A 5,265-nucleotide genomic window follows, 5' to 3' on the forward strand; every position below is an offset into this window, starting at 1 on the left:
TCGTCTGCCGCGCACTGGAAGGAACGGCCTCAGGCTTCTTCAACTCTCTTTCTTTCCTTAAGGGGCAGTCTTTGATGAAGTGTCTCATTCCCCCACAGTGTAAACAAGCCCCGGTCACCCGATAGGACGGCTTCCTGGGGTGCACACGAGAACAAGTGGGGCACCTAGGTGAAGTCGGAGTGGCCACTTACCCCTGTGTGGCCTCACTACGGGCTGGCTGGTTCCGTCTGAATGTTCGATCATCACGCATCTCATAAGGCTTTGCCCTGCCTGCAAAGTGGTGGTGCTTGACTGCCATACGCCCACCATGAGAGTGTTGAGTAGTTTTCTTCTGATGGTCCTTCTGAGTCCTAGCCCAATCTTCTTCCATGAGTCTTGCCATAGTGACTGTCTCTTCCAGGTCGCGAGGTCTGCTAGACATAACTCTGCCTCGAAGTCCATCACGCAACCCATATATAAACTTGTCTGCTCTGGCCTCATCTGTAGTGTAGAGGTGAGGGCAATACACCTCCAAGTGTCGATACTTAGTAACATATTCCTCCAAGCTCAATTGATTTTGCTGCAAGTCAAGAAACTCTTGCATCTTCTTGTTTCTGGCATGTGCTGGGAAGTACGTGCTAAAGAACGAATCTCTGAACTGCTTCCAAGAGATCGTCTGATGGTCTGCAAACCGGATCTCTCGAGTCGATTGCCACCATCTCTTGGCATCACCTTTTAGCATATACGAGCCATAGTTTACTTTGTCACCTCCTGGCACCTTCAGAACCTCAAAGATACGTTCAATCTCTTCAATCCATTCTTCTGCTTTGTCTGGACAGCCATCCCCAGTAAAGACAGGTGGCTGCATCGACATAAAATGCTTGAATGACACCGTTGTTGCTTTCTCCTTAGGTGGTGCAGTGGTGTCTCCCATAGGAGATGATTGGCTTCTCTGGTTACCAACCATCGACTGCACTAGCGAGGTCAGTGTCTGCAACGTCGTCAGCAATATTGCTGATCCACCAGTGGAGTCTGCCTCGGTGGGGTTTGGGCACCCACACTAGTTTGGGCATTCTGTTTCCCTGAGGTACTGTCATCATGTGGGGTATGTGCATCAGAATGAGCCGGACTTGGCTCCCTTTGTGCCTCTGTAGACGGCTCAACACGCTTCTTACCCTACATTGATATTCCATCTGGACAAACAAGAACCTTTATTCTCAAATCACATCTAAGACCAAACTCACAAATCAAATCACAACGTGCATTAGCACGAAGTACAAAACATTGCTCACATTATGCACTTATACTTGTAAAATCAAAACTACAATAACAATTTAATCAAATAAGTGTGTAACTGTGCAACGCAGCTTCACAGATAGGCTTTAACTCACATCCATAGTGGGGTTTGCTATGGCTCTGATACCAAAACTGTCACACCCTGACCTTTTGACACTCAAACATTTTTTTTTCTAAACATCAAACATCGAGGTGCGACTATACAACAGTTCAAAAGAGATGAGCCAAGCAATTCAAAACAATGGGGCAACTTTCATTTATATAACAACTTTGTTTCATACAAAATCACATATATGTGTATGACAAAAATGCCCCCAAACTGTATGATTAATGTCTAACAAAAACATGACATCAATACAAATCAACCAAGACGCGCCGGCACTACATAAGAAAACAAAACTCAAAACCTCTCCAGTAGGACGTGAGTGAAGCCATCCGATCAACCTGCTGCCCCGGGTCTGCCAAAACCTGAAAAAGAAACAAATGAAGGCTTCGCCTTCGCAGTATGACAACAAGCCAGGAAAATACCAAACCCATAGCATTTATATGATTCACATGCACTTCAATCACATACATTCAATCATATACATTACATGTTCATTAACTTTAGTGAATTAACAGTTCCTGTGGGTGCAACAGAGGCACGTGCACACCATGGGCGGCCTACAGCTGAAAGACAACCCCCGTGGTGGCCCATAACAATATGGATAAATTTCATCCACTACAGCGGTAGAGCACTCATCCATGGATGTGTGGATTCTAAGAAGAGATACTCAGCCTTCCCTAGGACACCCAGGTTGGGAAGGCGGGAGCCCAACGCTCCAAGCACAACACACAACAGTACCCTGGGGTCTTGCACCGCCTTCTCTCCGAATAGGCGTGACCAGTGGCAAAAGCAGGACGTCTCTCAAACACATAGCCACATCCCACTGGCCTCTCATCTCTTATCATTCATTGTTATCATTAGATTAACACATTCACAAACTGGCTGGCTAGCTCATGAGGTTGGTGCACTTCACGAGTACACCCACACCTCCAATTGCCTCTTCCCGAGGTCTACACATAACAATAACAGTCATAGCTAGCCGTCATACAATACGGGTACAACTACCCTCCAATTCAATCATTTGCATCATTGCCCGCAGCAATGTATGTGCAACAGAACAAAACATTCACATCATTCATCATATCAATCACATCTTCAAAAAAACTTAGCCAAACCATAGAGAGTAGTCTCGATCTGTGATTGACTCGTAGCTGTCCTATGCAGTTATCATTCTATGATGCTTTCTAATGCACAATTGGGGTCGAGGAGACACTCGACTCGATACCCCACCTCATCTGTCCTAAACAGTTAACAATTCTAACATGCACATGCAAAGGTGTAACATTTTCAAAACAATCACTAATAGCCTTTTAAAACCCTTCATATCATATATCAATTCTTGTACATGAATACATACATTCAATCTCAAAACAATCAATCAATTCACGTCACAAATCCTAGAATCCCATGACCCTAGGAACACACATTCACACATTTGCCCAGGCAGGAATTTGCCTGGAATATCGCCATACCTGTGGCGTGCTCACAAACTCTTCAAAATACCTCGAGCTTCAAATCTGACAGCTCAAGGTTGACGGGACGTGCCCGGTGTACCTGCAAACGTAAACAAAAGATCAGATTTCTACTAGTTAGCTACGTAATCCAAACAAATACAAAACAGAATCATTGAGGCAAATGTCATCGCCTCAAGAAGGTGTCGACGGGTAGTGTCGACCTACAAGCCCTCCAATAGGCCACTACACAACTTCTTACCGTTGCCACCCAACGTGAAAACCCAATGCTTCGATCAATCCATCCTTAACACATTTCTCATTAACTTTCCTTTAGTTGAGGCATCTTCCCAACATGCACACCCCCATCCTACCAACAAATACCACCCACGTCGACCAAAGTGCTCCAAGCGTTCCCAAAGACGGTCCTACGCTTCTCCACAACATCACTAACTCTACCATGTTTTCCAATAGCTTCAAAAATCAACAACTCATGCTAAAGAGATAGATATACACATGGATTCTTGTTCTTCTCACCAATAGTCATAAACTTCCCCCAAAATAACAACATCGCTAAAAAACTATCCAAAACATCAAATCATGAGTCTAGCATGCTTAAACAATAATTATACATGCTCTAATAAATATTACTCAACAATCTAAGCTCGATTAGGTCTTGCTCACCCCAATTCAAGAGCTCAAACTGCTGCGATGCTTCCGACAGCCACCTCATGAGTCCAAGTGGTCTCCAAGCGGCTAAAATCCTTCAATGCCGCCACCACCAAGGCCTACAAGTCGCTGTTATGAGAGGGAAGACCAGTCGCCCAAGCTTAAATCCGATAACATAATCATAAATAGGGTGAGATTTAGTGAAAATGAGGTCAAAAGAAGGGTCTACCGTGTGAGCAGGATCTCCCGTAGCTGCGAGGGAGGAGGCTGAAGTCAAATGGGAGAAAGAGGGCACGAGAGGATGGGAGTGAGGCTGCACACGTGAGGGAGACAGTGAGAGAGGAGAAACCCAGTGTTCGGGTGAGGGAGAGAGAGACCGCATGAGCAGGAGAGGGGAAGCATGGCAATAGAGAGAGAGACGTGGGCAGAGAGGGTTCAAATAGAGAGGAGAGACAGACGGGGAGGGTGAGAAGGCGTGAGAGAGGCGGAAGAGGGAGATAGCACGAGAGAGTGAAGGCTGGGCAAGGGGGAGGCTGTGCGAGAGGGAAAAGGGTGTGGGCAGAGGGTCGAGAATGCAGCGAAGGAGGGAGAAGAAGAAAGATGGAAGCAAAGAGGATTCGAGAGGGCTTACCCGAGCTTCGCCCTCCACCTCTGTCGTCGCTGCCTGCTTCCCTATCGCAAGAACGGTGAGAGATGAGAGAACGAAGAAGAGGGAGGTTCTGCGGTAAGGGAGAAGAGATGGAGAGGAAGAGAGAGCCAGCGTCGGGCTCCCTTCACACCTGGACTTTGGGTCCAAGTCCGAACTAGCTCGAATCCAAACCTGAGGTAAAAGAACCAGCATTACATTATCATATGAACCATTATGGTTGTAGTTGGGTTTCTTACATGGGAAGAGGGAAGACAATTTTCTAGTCTTCACCACCACCTTAATCAATTAAATCATGAATACTTAAATAAAAATGACTCAAGATGAAAGAAATTGATAGAATGCACGAGCTGGTTTGTCTAGATGTTGCCGTGTAAGGGTGAATTACATCCATGAGAATGCATGCATCCTTAATATCCAATTAGATTATATATTGTATCAAATGGAAATCACTCTCTCACCATCAAATCCTCTCATGGTTGGAAGTTAAAAATGGGTTTAGGCCTGCCATTTTTTAAAGGAACGTGGCTTTGGGGCCCTTTTTGAAAATTGATTTATAGTAATCTTTTATAGAAACCGATTTATGCATAAAGAATGCATTAAAATGTACATTTGATCATAGTTCTCTCTAGCTGGATATCATTCCCAGCTATAAATGAAAATGAAAATGAAACCTTCCCCACGGATATTGAACTCGAAAATGATAGCGAAACGCAAAAATATATGAAGAACAAGTTGGAATCATCCCTACCTTGTGGTCGGCCTAGGTGCTTGGTGCTTCTTCTTGGCTTGTTCTCTAAGTCAAGCAATCCTATGCAAGAACTTAAACTAAGACTCAAGCTTGTCAGAGCTGGAGAAAGAGAGGCTTCTTGTTGGAGATTGTCCAAAATGGGAGAGGATTTTCCTTCTACCAAAAATCCTAAGTTTGAGTCCAATGAAGTATCCAAGCTTAGCAAAACCGAAGGCAAGGAATGGGAGAAAGCAAGATAGAGAAGGCTTGGATGACATCTCCTCCTTCTCTTGGATGCTTTGTTTCCTCCACTTGGCTGCAACTAAAAACAAGAGAGAGAGAGAGAGAGATAAAGTGTTGGAAAGAAAAATCGTCCCCCTTGCTCAGG

The 5,265-nt window shown here is 44.9% G+C and overlaps 1 long non-coding RNA gene across 1 annotated transcript; it reads right to left on the minus strand.

Annotated features, from left to right (window-relative positions):
- Positions 1–1,593: 1,593 nt before the first annotated feature.
- On the minus strand, positions 1,594–3,631 carry LOC126409980 (uncharacterized). The gene is made up of 3 exons (XR_007573116.1): positions 3,517–3,631; positions 2,854–2,935; positions 1,594–1,743 (listed from the first exon to the last, which is right to left on the minus strand). It is a non-coding gene; the product is annotated as an uncharacterized LOC126409980 (long non-coding RNA).
- Positions 3,632–5,265: the final 1,634 nt, after the last annotated feature.

This window comes from Nymphaea colorata, chromosome 4 (assembly GCF_008831285.2).
Source record: "Nymphaea colorata isolate Beijing-Zhang1983 chromosome 4, ASM883128v2, whole genome shotgun sequence".
In the NCBI taxonomy this organism is placed as follows: domain Eukaryota; kingdom Viridiplantae; phylum Streptophyta; class Magnoliopsida; order Nymphaeales; family Nymphaeaceae; genus Nymphaea; species Nymphaea colorata.